Here is a 16,560-nt window from a genome sequence, read left to right as displayed (position 1 = left end):
AACTCCGCTTTCAGCTTGTTCAATTAAGCTTTGACAAAAAAAAACCTTGAAGCTGATTGGTTTCTGTTCAGAGCTGGACCAGTTTATGCATTCTCCAGTTTTAGTAAATCAACCCCAATGTGTCCTTAGGTGCAGAGTGCAGTGGAAATAGTAGCCCACTTTAACTAATCAGAATTTAAAGTACTGTAAAATGTTGACAAAATAGATTAAATGCAGTTGCTTTGAGTTAGTTTGCACATTTACTGTACTGTACACATTTACTGTGCTTTGCAGTAACAAATAAAATAAGTGGTACATGACTTTGTCCTTAACATTACACACTGCAGTAAGATGCTGAAGTTACAACTCAAAGTGAAACTTCACCCAAAAGGGGAAGTTTTGCTCTCCCTCCTCCTACCCCCTCCCTGCCATATTTTTATTTTGGGGGGGTACCTAGTTTTGGCAGTTATCCAAGTTCAGCCCCCCTCCCTGCTTGCACCCCTCTGGGACATGTCACAGGGACACAGGGAGTCACAGCCGGCTTCCCACACTTAATGTGCTGGCACCGGGGACATGAAGACTGGTGAAAAAACAGCTCTGGTGAGGATAGCGCTTGATCCCTGGATAGGTAAGTGTCTGTTTATTGAAAGTCAGCAGCTACAGTTTTTGTAGCTGCTGACTTTTCATTTTTTGGAACCTGACTGAAGCTGCATATCCACGGTAGACCTTACATTTTGCTAAGCCATTCCTGCTTAGCCCTGTTGTAACAGTGGAAACAACATGGTTGAGTGCCCTAGTCTCCTGAATAACACAAACCAGCATGTCCTGTAGACTTGTATGTATCTGTAAATACTTGTCAACTGTGTGAACCAGATGAAATACTGTACTCCTCCTATATTAGATGTAACTAGCAATCCCTGTAAAGTTTTTTGTGCTGTGTGCATTAATCACAAACTATGCTAAATTAATTTGTAGCTCCTAACGAACACAGCTTGTGATCTGGGGTATTTAAAACCTGTGATTGACAGGAGCAGGGGTGCTACTATTTTCTACCGCTTTCTAGGACCAAATGTTCTCACTTCATTGAACAGTATTTATCTGAAATGCTTTCATGATAGCTGACTCCCCTTGACTTAGATTTGCTGTTAGACATCTATAATCCTTACATACTATGAATGGAATTGATCTGACATTTGCCAGATTTAGCAGAAAGTTTGCTATTTTTGTGAAAATAAAACCTAGCTCAAGAAATTTATAGCATAAATAAATGTGCCAAATACTGTGGTATACAATCTAAAAATGTTTTCTAGTATGGGCTACACAATGATAAGAAGTTAGTCTATGTACCATTTGTAGGGACAAATGGGAGTTAAAGATTTCTGTTTTGCAAAAATCCATCTGGCTTTGCATCATAAATTGGATTCTTCTACTACTACTTTCTTGATGCATTCCATACACAACAACTTATGCTGCATACACACGGTCGGATTTTCCGTCAAAAAAAGTGTGATGGGAGCTTTTGGTCGGATATTCCGACCGTGTGTATGCTCCATCCAATTTTTTCTGTCTGAATTTCCGCCAGCAAAAGATTGAGAGCTGGTTCTCTGTTTTTCCGACGGAAAAAGTTCTTGACGGAAATTCCATTCGTCAGTATGCAATTCTGACGTGCAAAAAAACATGCATGCTCAGAAACAATTCGACACAGGCTCGGAAGCACTGAAATTAATTTTCTCGGCTCGCCGTAGTGTTGTATGTCACCGCGTTCTTGACGGTCAAAAGTTCAGAGAACTTTTGTGTGACCGTGTTTATGCAAGCCAAGCTTGAGCGGAATTCCGTCGGAAAAACCATCCAAGATTTTTCTGACGGAAATTCCACTCGTGTGTACGGGGCATAAGAGTTAAAATCTCGTAAATAATCTTTTCAGTCTGGTGTGGCTTTTTTCTAACAGGGAGAATTTATGGCCTCCGTGGACATCCTAGCTGCATATCTCCATGTGCCCATCTTTTCACTGCACCAACGCTTTCTGCGCTCTAAAATAGGGGATCAGCACTTTCAGTCTTCAGTTGGTTAGACTCAGCGCTAAAAGGCTTTATGAAAGTTTAGCCCCACTCCCGATGGGATTAAAAAATCGGGGGCAAATCAGTAATAGCCTTTCTCCAAGACCTATATGTCAAAGCTGTATTGGTTTGATTCAGTTGCAGCAAAGCCTGCAAATCATTCTACACTTCCTAAGAGTTTCTAATTGCTGATAAATCACCAGAAGTCCTCCCAGGTTCCAGCATAGCTAGTCATTGAAAGTCTTTCAGCCCACAGAAAAGCTAAAACTGCTAAGGTTACAGGTCCCATCTGCACACATCGCTTAGTTAGTACAGAGACATCCTTGCGGGCTCCTCAGTTGTTGTTTTTTTACAAAAAAACTTATAGTGTGTACCAGACATAATTGTATCATTCTTCAGTCTGGCCCATTTCATTAAGATTCACTCAGATCCACTCCAGAGCTCTACAGAGGAACATACATGTAGGTGGGGCTAACTGAGCGGCAGTATTTTAAAGGGACCAATGTTTTCTAGGAATTTTCCAGGTGGTGTAATGGATAACAAACAGTGCAACAATGTGGTAATAACCGCAAAGTATCCATATGAACAGTACTTTTCAGTGTGCAGAACCTACAATGTACAATGTGCTCAAGGGCTGCTCCTTTAGCGCTGTTTATAAACAGTGGTTGGTGAAAACGGATTTTCAACACTCACAGTCTCAAAGACCCCTGATGTCTCTGATGATAAATATTGTCTCTGATGATAAAGAGAAACTGTCACATTAAAATGTTCTCCAATAGCCCCCTATGTGATAGCAATAAAGTTAAAAAAGTGACATCAAATTTTTTTAAAAACCACAAAGAGAAGCCCCACCCCGCATATGCACATAAGAACATAAACATATGTAAAGGCTTTTATAGTGACATGTATGGATAATTTTGGCTAGAAAAGTTTGTTGCCATATCACTAGCATGCACAATTAAGGCTGACATGTTGGGTATCTATTTACTTGTGGAAACCTCATCTTTTGTATTGAAAAATGACTTGAAAAGGTACCCCAGATGTATCCTGACTCTTTTGTATCACTAATTACTGTACCCCCATCTTATTACCCCAACTAAACTTGCCAAAAATAACTTGACACAGAGATTAGAAGTAAAATGGCCGTTTCGGCCCCTTTATTAAACAATAAAAAAATTATGTTAACAAATATTACCAAGCAAAAACATAACATAACGATCCTTGGAGGCACTAAAAATCTAAAATTTTCCTTGTATCTGCGTAACTACTTCCACGGTCCCTGCCGCACTGCACCGACTCGGGGACGACCCACATTCTGCAGATTACCACCATTGTAACTACCAGTTAATCCACCATATCTGGCATTCCACCGGGGACCCATACCTTAGATGGGTCCCAAGAATCTAATCACAGCAGGTTATTTTAAATTGCCTCCAAAGGCCCAACCGCCACATCGCAAAGTGTGAAACCTCACTCCTTTATGCCCTGCCAAAAACGCAATTCCCTCTGTACACCGTCTTGCAAACCCAGGGACCACAGATCCATGCCCACCGCATTCAGATGAACCCCGTCACTGCGGAGATACCGCCACTTATCCACCTCCAGTTCCCGATGCCATACTACGAAAGTGCTGTTTCATGCTATAAACCTCCCAACCTCCTTGTTAACTTTTATTCTGGCCCTGTTCAATTTTGCCACTGACCTGGCAAAACGCCAGGCCGTATGACCTACCATGTCAGACCAAACCACCACATTATGAGGAAAGGCCAACTGCAGCCAGAGCACGTCAAACTTGACGTCTCGGATGAGGTGTCGGCTGGACCGGACCGCCAGATCATTGCCTCCAGCATGCAAGACCAAAATGTCGGGATCCTGTCCCATCTTGAGACCCTACGTACCTCTGGGACCACCCTGCTCCAAGACAAACCCTTAACTCCTAGCTCAAATGCTAGCCTCAGACCTGGGGAAGCCTAGCTGTCGACCATTAGGCTGAATGTCAGCCCTTTTGGCCCCCCAATGAACAACGGAGTGTCCTAAAATCCACATGAGGCAAGCATGATCTGAAAAGAAATACATAAAACATAACACAGAACATAACACACAACTACACATGCAATAGTAATAACATCAAGACGCCCCAGTGAACCCAGGGGGATTAAATCAAGAGGGGACGCACATAAAGTTTAAACCTGTCTGACTCCCACCTGCCGATACGTTTTACGACCTCGTTATCCAATCCCCACCGGGCAGCCTCAGTAGCCGCCTGATGCGGAAAGAATGCAAAGAAAAACTACTTGCCTCCAGACCGGCAGCCATGAGACAGCGCTGCAGAAACACAAACTGAAAATTAGACAAAGCCGAACCATCCGAATGAATAAGAAAGAAAAAAGGTACTACAGGGCGAAGCTGTAAGTACTCCACCACCACGGAAACAGGGCAGATGGGCCAACCAGTTATCTGCAGCGGCTGGAGCATAGACAGACAGCCCGTTCCAACTGGATACACGGATACACGGATGGAGTTGTTCTATTCTGTTCGGGTTGAGATCAGGACTCTGAGCCTTTTAGATTTCAGCGCTGTCACACTTTTTTTTAATCTTCATTGCATCTCAGTGCAGCCTCTTTGTAGGCACTTTTGGGGAACTTGGTGCAGCTGTGCATGGTAGCCAATCAGCTACCATGGACCACTCCTGGATTTCTGGCCATTATCTTCGTTCGGATGCAGGATTTTGGATACTCCAACATGTGAATTGCTATCCTGACTGGGCAGCATTGCCACATCATGCCATCCCATCAAAGGCCAGTCATGTAAACACAACACAAGTTGGAAGCTGACTGGCTACCATGCACAGCTGCACCAGGTTCCCCAAAAGTGCCTACAAAGGGACTGCATTGAGATGCAATGAAGATTAAAAAAAAGTGTGACAGCGCTGAAATCTAAAAGGCTCAGAGTCCTGATCTCAACCCGAACAGAATAGAACAACTCCATCCGTGTATCCAGTTGGAACGGGCTGTCTGTCTGTGCTCCGGCCGGTACAGCAGACGTTCGCTTTTTATATCCGAATTCTTGTAAGTGCAATAATTTCTTTTTTACAATAAAATATCGTTGGTTTTACACTATTGGAGCATTTATTCTCTCCTATGTACCACGACCTTGCTTTGCTGGTTCGAGCTACCTTAGGTGACTTCCTGCCATTTGGTGTTTGTTTGCCGTCCCATGGAGCCGGGATCTAGTACAACACATGCCTGCCCCGATCCTCTGTGATGGGGGATCACGGCATTCCGGTAAGGGCGCATTCTCGCTGACCTTTGGTGGTGGATCTCACTTATTATTGGGAAACAGGATCCGATTCACAGATTTATGTTATTGAATTGGACTTTATTTATTTTCACCGGTGCTCACTACACTACATTGTTTATGGATCACTGATCAGTTACCATTATCGTGTACCGATCACTGGACATTTGTTATTGTTGTCACTGATTCATGTTATTTTCATTGATCGTTTGTTAATTTGATGTTTTTTGATCAATGGACATTGTTTATGGTTCACGTTTTATATCATCTTATCTAATTTAATTCACCACTTGAATGTTATTATTATCACGTGGGTTTATATATATATTTTCACAACATTATATTATATTTTTTAAGGATGTCAAAAGTGATGGGCCTCTCAGGGCCCGTTTTACCAGAAAATCTTTGGTAAAATTCGGAATGCCCCACAATTTGAACAGGAAGGCCAGGCCAGCCAACTTAGCAGAAATGGACATGCCAGCTGTGAAACACAGACAAACAAAATAAATTACCAGATGTCTGACCTCAGAACTGACCATGTCAACCCCCGCCCGCTGTAACAGCTCCCCCCCGTTCCCTCCAGACCTTAGTGTAGAAAAACCATGTCGACTCACTCGAGGAGCTTCAAATCAAACCAGAGGCGATTCCAACGCAATGCGCCACAGCTGAAGAGGACAAGGGGTTCCATGTTGCTCCGTGCCATGTGCCAACTCCCGAAACCTGTCCAACTGAAAGTGAGAGAGAGTGTGAGCCAACGTATTCTCAACTCCCAGAATATGCACAGGGTACAGAAACACATTCCTTGAAGACAACACAAAACCAGATATTGCAAAAGACGTATAACTGGTGGGGGAAGACCCTGACAGAGAGTTGATATCCTGCACCACACCCAGGTTGTCACAGTGGAGACAAACCTTTTTGTTATGAAATGATTCCCCCCACAGTGATATGGCGACCACTACTGGAAAAAGTTCCAGAAGCACCAAATACTTTAGGAATCCCACCTCCCGTCATTCAGCGGGCCAGCGTTCGGCACTCCACCGACCCTCTAAGAATGCTCCATAGCCAGTAGAGCCGGTGGCATCTGTGAAAAGCTCAAGATCATAGTTGCTGAACGGCCCCTCCATTCAGAGCCCCTCCGACCATTGAAAGTGCCCAAAAATTCATGCCACACCAGCAGGTCGGCCCTATGTTCCCTATTCAGCTGAACAAAATAGGCGAACTAATCCCAGCAGTGGCAGCCAATACATGCCGACAAAAAACTCTGCCCATTGGCATGATACGGCATGCAAAAATAAGCTTACCGAGGAGCGACTGTAGCTCTCAGAGCTGAATCTTGTGTTTTCCGAGGCCAAACAAACCTCATCCTTAAGAGCATATAACTTGTCGTCAGGAAGACAACACTCCATTGCCTGGGAATCAATCTCTATACCCAGGAACTTGATGGATGATGTGGGGCCCTCTGTTTTGTCCTCCGCAAGAAGTGCTGAACCGTAGCCAGCAGAATACCACATAAATTCCAAGAGGGAGGGTCAACACACAGAAAGTCATCCAAGTAATGTATCACCGAATTGACCCCGCCACATCCCGCACTACCCATTCGAGAAAAGAGCTAAAGGTCTCGAAAAAGGCGAAAAAGATGGAACGACACTATTTCTCCTGCGCCTCTGCCCTTCAGGACTGGCGTGCCCGGCCATTGCTGTGTGGCTCCTCTTCACCCCCCCCGCTAGTTGGCGGGGCCCTGCTGCTCTGACCTGTACCAGGGCTCTGTTGATCCCGCCTGGATCTGGGGGTGAGTGGGTCTCCGGCCACTCTGTCTGACTGGCCGTGACCCATAAGGCGACTCCTCCCACACTTAGCTGCCACTCCCATCACAACCCCCACCTGGGAGGCGGCCGCACTCCCACAATTCTTGCGCCTCGCTGGGACTGGGGACGGTGCAGGGCTGTGTCCCCATCCTGCAGAGCTCAGCCCCCGACAGGGATTTCTCCCATCGCCCGCACCGGAGCTAGCCAGGGAAGGCTGAGCCGACTGGGCTGGAGGGTCCAAGTCTGGGTTCCCTGAGTGGCGCTGAGCTCACGGGGAATGTGAGGGGCTAAAACACTCCAGGGGGTGTGCCCACCGAGCGTGGCTCACCTGTGTACCGGCCGGAGCTGTGTCAGACTTCCCCAGTATGACTTCGATCTGGCTCTGCAGCCAATCGGTCCCCATCAAATCCGCCATAAAGTGGAGCTCTTCTGCCAGATGCCAGGATTCTGCCATGAGGGAGCCGCAGAGGAATGCTTCTCCTCCTCGTGTTCTACCCCGGATGTCCAGTTCCACTTGTCTCCCCCACTTCTAGCTTTGAAGTCCCTCCCCCAGGCTGGCTGCCCAATCCCCTGCAGCCCCAAGTTGCCTGACAAAAATATTAACCCTAACTTGCCCGGCTTCCCTGTGCTCCTGTTCATGATAGCCCTACGCTCATTTTTTTTTTTATGCTTCGGGCTATACTAATATATTGTTTTTGTGCACTAAAATTAACATATATTTTTTACAAAAACATCTGTGTCTGACAAGCATCTGCTGTAATGTAATTTTAGAATAGTAGTAGTTGTGAAGGTAGAAGGTTTTTTAAACTTACTGCCTAGCAGCAATAGGGTCATTGGTTGGAATCCCAACCATGGCGCCACAGAGTTTGCATGTTCTCCCTGTGCCTGCATGGGTTTTCTGCCACACTCCAAAGACATACTGGTAGGTTAGTTGGCTCCTGTATAAATTGGCCCTAGTATGTTTGAATGTGGGTTAGGGAATGTGAGGGCAGGGACTGATGCGAATGTATAATAAATATGTAAAGTGCTGCGTGAATTGACGGTGCTATATAAGTACTTGTAGTAAATAACTGAAAAATCAAAATAATGTCTAAGACCAATATAATGGCTGTTAAAATTTTACCATTACCTAAATAGTACAGATGGTCATTAATTCATTGTCATAATTGACAGATAGTTTTACTCACATAAAAGGCATTGCACTTGCAGGTCTTTAAATAAATGACTCCATGCATGGCACAATCAGCATAACTCTCAGGGACAAAAACCTCTCCATTAGGTAATGTGAAATGTGTACTTTCCCAGATCCAAAGGGATCAGCGGGCGATCCCCGAACCATTAGGTGAACCTGGGTCCCTGAGATGTCCCCCCAGTATATAATGGCTTGATGTAACCCGGTCATGTATAGACGTGGCCTAATGAAAAACCAATTCAGGTGCAAGCCTAACATATTTGGTCAAGATGCCAATGTTTGCCCACAATTGAACAATAGAATAGAAGAATAGAATGTTGAGCTGAAAATCGAGTGACAATTTTACTGTATTATTATTATTATTATACAGGATTTATATAGCACCGACAGTTTACGCAGCACTTTACAACATTAGGGCAGACAATACAAGTACAATACAATTCAATACAGGAGGAATCAGAGGGCCCTGCTCGTTAGAGCTTACAATCTAGGAGGGAGGGTCAAGTTATACAAAAGGGTAATAGCTGTGGGGGATGAGCTAATGGAGAAAATAGTGCAGTTATTAGATGGAGGCAGGATAGGCTTCTCTGAAGAGGAAAGTTTTCAGGGATCGCCTAAAAGTGGATACATTTGGAGACAGTCTGACAGATTGGGGTAGGGAATTCCAGAGGATGGGCGAGGCTCGGGAGAAGTCCCGGAGGCGGATACTGTATCTTGATGTTTTTTGGATGAGGCCTCATATAATAGAGATGCCATGGTAAAACCAACCCTCTCAATTGTAGGCCTTCCTCAAAATACTTTTGGTATACCCACATGCCAAAAAAGCCGAAGCTTATCAGCCTTAATCCTGAAATCTTCCTTCCTTGTACAATTCCTCTGTATCCATAAATATTGAGCAGAAGGTATACATTAATTAAGCGGTTTGGGGTGTGAGCTAGAAGTTTGGAGCAGGGTATTCCCTGCTGTGGGTTTACTGTAAAGATTAGTAGCCAAATGTCCATCATCTTGGACAAAAAAGTCAAGTAACAAAATCCTTTCCGAAATAAAGTTGAAATTTAATTTAGATTGAAATTATTTCTACTCAAGAAGACCATACGTGCCGGTACTTCCACCACTGTGCCCATACAGATAACTAACAGGTCGTCAATAAAATGATACCAGCAAAGTACATGGGTCAAGAGTGGAGCCAAGGCCTCATCAGAAAAGACTTCCCTTTCCCACCGCCTCAGATACAGCTTGGCGAAGGACAGCGTACAGCATGATCCCATAGACACCATCTGTATCTGGAGATTAGGTTTCCATAAACACGAGTATAGTAAGAATTAACCAAAGCAGTTTCAAAACAAATTTGTTTAAAGCCGAGGTTGTGTGGTCTTGTTCCTTTAAGAAGGATCTTACCATCCTGACGCCCTGCTTGTGGTGGGTACTCGAGTACAAAGCCTTGATATCTATAGCCACGAGCAGGGAACCAAGAGGGATCTGGATCTCCTTGATGTCGTCAAATATATTGAATGTATCCCAAACATAAGAATGTAGCCACAAAATATGTAGCATCAACAAAGAATGGAAAAGGAGTTTAGGCAGGGATGCTCCTCACAAATTTACTTGCCAGGAGTAGTTATCCTGGTTGATTGTTAGAGTTCCATTGATTTCTCCCTAAGTTTGGCCTGGTTGCACTTTTCTCTTCTACCACTAGGTGGCTGGGTACTTGGTGATACTAGATATGAGAAGGGCAACCCAAGGTCAGGTTATGGGTATGGGGTATCTCAGCCAATGGGCAGGGGTTTTCTTGAATCCTTTTGGCCTGCTGGGAGAGCCTATATATTTGGGTGAGTCAGGTGATCTATGTTCTGTGTCACCTGGACGGCTGTCTGGGTGAACGTGTGTCATGTGCCCAGGCTGCCAGGCTGGAGATTGGGCATATCCCAGGAGGTGTCTGGCTGCTGGGCTGTCTGAGGGCCTATCCAGAAGCAAGAGAGCAGCGCAGGCAGGGTTGGGATTGCGGCTTGCAGTCCAACCAGAAGTGACGGTTCTGCTGGCCAGAGAACCTGTCAGTGGTCGGAGGTAGAAGGGAAGCTGTCACCACTAAGGGACCAACCACCTTATTACCAGGGACCACAGTGAGTAACTGAAGCACGTACCAGAGCAGTATTCTCACAGAACGGGCACGGTGGAGAATCGGAAAACTTCAGAAGGTGATCAAGTCAGGGGCCCAGCCAGCGGAGGTGACGCTTGCAGAGCAGCCTTGTGTGTCAAGCCAGGGACCGTGCAGGCCAGTGGGGTGAAGCTGGAGAATTATCGGGAGTACCAAGCTAGGGACCCAACAGAGAGGCAGGGGTGACGCTTGAGAAAGATACCCACGTGAAGATTGGAGGAGCTCAGGGGATTCAGTGACAGTGAATCAGTGGGTCTAGTGAGAGACCGGGAGCTCAGTGTGCTGAAGAAGTACAAGGAGAAGTTGTAGTGAAGGTGAAAGAACTATTACGTTTGTGTTAGGAACTGTTAAAGACTGTTGCTATAAGGGATGGCATTCCTGCACGTGCAGATATGGATTCTTGCTGGAGGCCTTTCCCTGAACGGCTGTCCTCCTAATAAAGTCTCCGAGTCTGCTAATTGAACTTGCAACTACTCAAGGGTGTCCTGGCCCTAACCCTCTTTCCCCCATAAAAGTTTGTAAGAGAAATAAATATCTCTTTTGCATTCAAGAAGTGTCTGGCGCCCAATAACTTTATCCACCTTGCACCCACCATTCCTCACAACCCACCACATACAGAAGGATGTCAGCTATCTCTAGCTCTGGAGGTTCTCACTAAACTGAAGGAGGCCGGAGACCTTACTATATATCTACTAGCATTTTCTGGAAGCGAAACAATACCTGAAACTTTGGGTCTGTCTGGTTGTTGGACCACATTTTTTGTGGTTTTTCAGGAGAGTGTAGAAAGTGGGGGTGCCTAGAAACCTAGTATTGAGGAAATTAAGAGTCTCATTATTAATCAGACTATGTAAATAAGCTTCTGTACAAATTGCCCAAAAATCATTAATAAATCCATCTATGCATTCTGATTGTATAGGCCTATACAATCTGTGTTATTGAGTACATCAAGGCACATTTTTTGGTACTGCTGATCCGTCTTGATTATAATACCCCCCCTCCCCATTTGATGGGTTGATAATGCAGCGCTAACGCTGGTCATTTTGGGTCCCCTGTTCTCTCTAGTCCTAGGCGAGGCCTCACCCTCTCTGACACCAGAAATACCGTAACTGGGAGCTCACAGCACACACACACAAAGATGGCACACGTTGCCCTTTAAAAGGATAAGCAGACTGTATTGGCAGATTAAAATCACAAGTACAACAAAGCAGATTCGTACATCAGTGTCAATGCACATAAACACAACAAAACAGGTACAATGCACCCAACAGAGGTACCTCTAGAACCAGATCCAGCTTACACTACAATACTAAGAGTATAAACAGTAGCTCTCCAAATGAGAGGTTACACTTCAAGTGACCAAGAGAATTATAGGAAGATGTAACAGGCTAAGTCACTTGAGGGATCTCAGACAAAGGGGCTAGGCTTAGGCCTTGAAATTTACAGTATTTCACAAAAGTGAGTACATCCCTCACATTTTTGTAAATATTTTATTATATCTTTTCATGTGACAACGCTGAAGAAATGACACTTTGCTACAATGTAAAGTAGTAAGTGTACAGCATGTATAACAGTATAAATTTGCTGTCCCCTCAAAATAACTCAATACACAGCCATTAATGTCTAAACCGCTGGCAACAAAAGTGAGTACACCCCTAAGTGAAAACGTCCAAATTGGGCACAATTAGCCATTTTCCCTCCCCGGTGTCATGTGAGTCATTAGTGTTACAAAGTCTCGGGTGTGAATGGGGAGCAGGTGTGTTAAATTTGGTATTATCGCTCTCACTCTCTCATACTGGTCACTGGAAGTTCAACATGGAACCTTATGGCAAAAACTCTCTGAGGATCTGAAAAAAAGAATTGTTGCTCTACATAAAGATGGCCTAGTCTATAAGAAGATTGCCAAGACCCTGAAACTGAGCTGCAGCACGGTGGCCAAGACCATACAGCGGTTTAACAAGACAGGTTCCACTCAGAACAGGCCCCGCCATGGTTGACCAAAGAAGTTGAGTGCATGTGCTCAGTGTAATTTCCAGAGGTTGTCTTTGGGAAATAGACGTATGAGTGCTGGCAGAATTTCTGCAGAGGTTGAAGGGGTGGGGGGGTCACCCTGTCAGTGCTTAGATCATATGCTGCACACTGCATCAAATTGGTCTGCATGGCTGTCGTCCCTGAAAGAAGCCACTTCTATAGATGATGCACAAGAAAGCCCGCAAGCAGTTTACTGAAGACAAGCAGGACATGGATTACTGGAACCATGTCCTGTGGTCTGATGAGACCAAGATGGTGTCAAGCATGTGTGGTGGTAACCAGGTGAGGAGTACAAAGACAAGTGTGTCTTGCCTACACTCAAGCCAAGACGACCACTGCCTTGCTAAAGAAGCTGAGAGTAAAGGTGATGGACTGTCCAAGCATGTCTCCAGACCTAAACCCTATTAAGCAACTGTGGGGCATCCTCAAACGGAAGGTGGATGAGCGCAAGGTCTCTAACATCCACCAGCTCTGTGATGTCGTCATGGAGGAGTGTAAGAGGACTCCAGTGGCAACCTGTGAAGCTTTGGTGAACTCCATGCCCATGAGGGTTAAGGCAGTGCTGGAAAATAATGGTGGCTACACAAAATATTGAGACTTTGGGCCCAATTTGGACATTTTCACTTAGGGGTGTACTCACTTTTGTTGCCAGCGGTTTAGACATTAATGGCTGTGTGTTGAGCTATTTTGAGTGGACAGCAAATTTACACCATTATACAAGCTGTACACTCACCACTTTACATTGTAGCAAAGTGTAATTTCTTCAGTGTTGTCACATGGAAAGGTATAATAAAATATTTACAAAAATGTGAGGGGTGTACTCACTTTTGTGAGCTACTGTAACTTGATAAAAGCAACTCATTTCTACCCTCAGGAATGTAGTAATGTGAGCAGTCTTTAGGGTGAGCTTCTGCTGGCAAAGTTGGGGCCCTTTAAGCTTTAGTGCACCAAGAGAATGATGATGACTCAGGGGGGAGGCGGTGACATCTAACAGCAGTTTGGTGTAATGCTAGGCTCAGTGTGTGGGTGGACTTTTAGGTGCAACCAAACAGAAAGTGAGGCCAGATGAAAAGGCAGCTGGGGGGGATCAGATTAAAGCAAATAAAGGTCAGCATTCTGGGATACTGATAGCTTTAGGCTCTGTCTTTGGAGTTGATAACTGCAGCCTACTTATGGATGCTGCAGCCAGAGTAATAGGTCTCTGGTGGCAAAGTGTTAAGGGAAAGAAATGGCTCCCTTTGAGACTGAAGAACAGGTTAACAGGTAGTTATTAGCTATGAAGCAGGTCAGAGACCCTTTCTTGGCGATAGTTCTCTGAAGGGCAACAAGTAGTCGGTATGGTGGGGGGACCCCTTAAGCAGCAACACAGCAGACAGCAGTGGATGCAACAGCAGCTTGAACAGTAATTCTGGATTAGAGGTACCCATGCTTAGATCAGCCTTCAGGCCCCAGCGTCCAGCACAGCTGTTCGCTCTCTGTCTCTCTCTGACCCTACACATTTTTGCACAGCATGACACAGCACAGTCCAGTCTGGTGCAGCTTAGCTCAACACAACACAGCTCTCCCCCTCCTTTCTGGCTGGCGCTCTTCCCCCAACTGTCCGGCTCCTGCCCAGGATTTTACTTTTATATGGTCCCTCCTGCTTCCCGATGCTTATGGGCCCTCTAGTTGTTGCCCCCAAATGGCTGTAGTTAGGATCCTTCTTCAAGACTTCATCTCCCTGACCGCTCCTGCCATTTGCATTCAGTCACATTTAGGCTAATTGGCATCACCATATTGTGAAATATTGTGAAATAAAATTCTGCAATTCAGTAACATTGCCCAGTGTTACAATCATAATGTTTGTACGACATTGTAAATTCAAAAGTGCCTGTTTCTGGGGTATTGAAAAATTAAATGCGCTTGTGCATGAGAATTGGTGCATATGTGCGGGCGCACATGCCCTCAGGTCTTGGTGTCTGGCAGCCTATTTAAACCCAGAGTCTGCTTGGCCTCAGTGCTGGATTGTCCTCCACATGATACAAACATCTGTCTGTTCCTGACCTTAACCACTTAAGGACCGGGCCTCTTTTTTAGATGTGTTGTTTACAAGTTAAAAACATTTTTTTTTGCTAGAAAATTACTTAGAACCCCCAAACATTATACATTTTTTTCTAGCACCCTAGAGTATAAAATGGCGGTCGTTGCAATACTTTCTGTCACACGGTATTTGCGCAGCGGTCTTACAAGCGCACTTTTTTCCGAAAAAATACACTTTTTTGAATTAAAAAATAAGACAACAGTAAAGTTAGCCCATTTTATATTGTGAAAGATAATGTTACGCCGAGTAAATTGATACCTAACATGTCACGCTTCATAATTGTGCCCACTCGTGGAATGGCGACAAACTTTTACCCATAAAAAATCTCCATAGGCGACGTTTAAAAAATTCTACAGGTTGCATGTTTTGAGTTACAGAGGAGGTCTAGGGCTAGAATTATTGCTCTTGCTCTACCGATCGTGATACTTCACATGTGTGGTCGTTTTCATATGCGGGCTCTACTCACGTATGCATTTGCTTCTGCACGCGAGCTCAGCAGGATGGGGAACGTTTAAAAAAAAAAAAATTCTTATTTATTTTACTGTTTATTTTTTATTATATACACGTTTTTTATTTTTTTTTAAATTGTGTCACTTTTATCCCTATTACAAGAAATGTAAACATCCCTTGTAATAGAAAAAAGCATGACAGGACCTCTTAAATATGAGATCTGGGGTCAAAAAGACTTCAGATCTCATATTTACACTAATATGCAATAAAAAAAAAAAATGTCATTTAAAAAAAGAATTTAAGAGCTAAGGGCGAAAGTGATGTTTTGACGTCGCTTCCGCCCTGCAATGTCATGGAGACGGGTCGGGGACATCTTCCCCTCACTCGTCTTCATGCCCAGCCAGAGAGAGGACCCAATCGCCTCTGCTGCTGCCGACGGCTCCGGTAAGCGGCGGAGGGCCCCGGAGCAAGGTGAGGGGGGCCTCTCCCGCTGCCGATAAAAGTGATCTTGCGGCGAATCCGCCGCAGAGAACACTTTTATCTTGTAGCGGACCACTGGCTGAACAAGGCGATACCGGGGTTATTGTAGCCAGATGCTGCCATAACAAAGATATTCCTCCTCAAATTAAGGACGTATATCGGCGTGCGGCGGTCCGGAAGTGGTTAAACTTGATCCTGATCCTGCACCTGGCTGCTGCTGAACATATCTTGTGACTGGACTCCATACTGCCACTGGAAGGATTCCTACGTTTCCTAGCTTCAGTTCACTACTCCAGCTTCCTGGTCCCTGTGCCTATCCACTGCCCGAGCGGTCCCTTTCTCTACTACCAGGGGAATTGCGCAAGAGGACAGCCTCATGATCTTAGGCTCCACAGTCAGGCAGGTGACAGAGGGAAATGAATGTATAATGAGCTGTTTAATACCCTTCACTGTTTGATGCAAAAAGGCCCATATGTTGGGATTAGAGAAGAGATTTGGAAAATGTAGTGACTTCAATCTGAGAAGGGGAGGAGGATTAGACTGTACGGGAGCAACGGCAGATTGAGAAGGCTCTAGATCAGTCGCTCTTTCTTCATACAAAACCATCAGATCTCTTAGGGCCCGAAATTCAACCATACTAAAATGTTTAATACGTTCAGAGAATTCCTTCTCTGGTGTTGTTTTTCCTGATCAAATATATGCTTGTAAGCTAGATTGCGGGCAAACAGGTAGATTACTTTATTAGTCCCCATTTTATGAGTGGCTCAGAAGGGCAAAAGCTGAGACTCAGTTGGAGGACGGATTCCTTCTCTGGGGACAACTTGTAAGGAGTCAAATTGGTAATGTTTAGCTCTGTGTCGGGGTGATAGTTGCTTTGTGAGGAGTACATAGGACATACAGTAAGCGTCCATGCTGCCCTGCCTCTTGGGTTCTTGCATGGTGCCCTCCTCTAAAAAAATCAGAGGAAGGTGTATGGTGAGTTTTGGGGCCTGTAGTGGCCAGAATGTTTGTCTTTGTGTTAATTGTGCAAAACC

The sequence above is a fragment of the Aquarana catesbeiana genome, linkage group LG02 (genome assembly GCF_042186555.1).
Source record: "Aquarana catesbeiana isolate 2022-GZ linkage group LG02, ASM4218655v1, whole genome shotgun sequence".
NCBI classification, from domain to species: Eukaryota; Metazoa; Chordata; class Amphibia; order Anura; family Ranidae; genus Aquarana; species Aquarana catesbeiana.
Note: the sequence above shows the minus strand (reverse complement) of the source record.